General features: G+C 31.0%; 1 pseudogene; it reads right to left on the reverse strand.

Moving 5' to 3' along the window:
• LOC103659218 overlaps nt 1-768 on the reverse strand; it is a 9583-nt pseudogene that overhangs the window by 7684 nt on the left and 1131 nt on the right.

Consider the following 768-nt stretch of genomic DNA (forward strand, 5'->3'; position numbering starts at 1 on the left):
TTTCATGAATCATGCCTTTGATGTTGTATCAGAAATATTATTGCCATACCCAAGGACATCACGTTTTCTCCTATCTCATCTTCTAGGAATTTTATACTTTTACATTTAATCCATTTTGAGTTAATTTTCATGAAAGATGTAAAGTCTATGTATAGATTCATTTTTATGCATGTGGATGTCCAGATTTTCTTGCATCATTTGTTGAAAAGACTATCTTTGCTCTATTGTATTGCTTTTGCTCCTTTGTCAGAATCAGTTCACTATATTTATTTGGATCTAATTCTGGGCTCTCTGTTCTGTTTCATTGATCTATTTGTCTCTCTATAGCCACTGTCACATTGTCTTGATAATTGTAGCTTTTTTACTGGATCTAGACATTGTGTAGTGTCAGTCCTCCAGTTTAGTTCTACTTCAGTATTCTGTTGACTATTCTGGGTCTTCTGCCTCTTCATATAAATTTAGAATCAGTTTGTGGAATATATGAAGTAACTTTTTGGGATTTTGATTGAGATTGCATTAAATCTGTAGATTAAGTTGGAAAGAAGTGAAATCTTGATAATATTGAGTATCTCTATCCATGAACATGGAATATCTCTCAATCTATTTAGATCTTGAATTTCTCCCATCAGTTTTATAGTTTTCCTCATATAGGTCTTGTACCTTTTTATTAAACATATACATAACTATTTCTTTTTTTTTTAAATGCCAACGGAAATAGTATTGTGACTTAAATTTTAAATTCTGCTTTTTCCTTGCTGGTATATAAGC

The sequence above is a fragment of the Ursus maritimus genome, unplaced genomic scaffold (genome assembly GCF_017311325.1).
Source record: "Ursus maritimus isolate PB19 unplaced genomic scaffold, ASM1731132v1 scaffold_10, whole genome shotgun sequence".
NCBI classification, from domain to species: domain Eukaryota; kingdom Metazoa; phylum Chordata; class Mammalia; order Carnivora; family Ursidae; genus Ursus; species Ursus maritimus.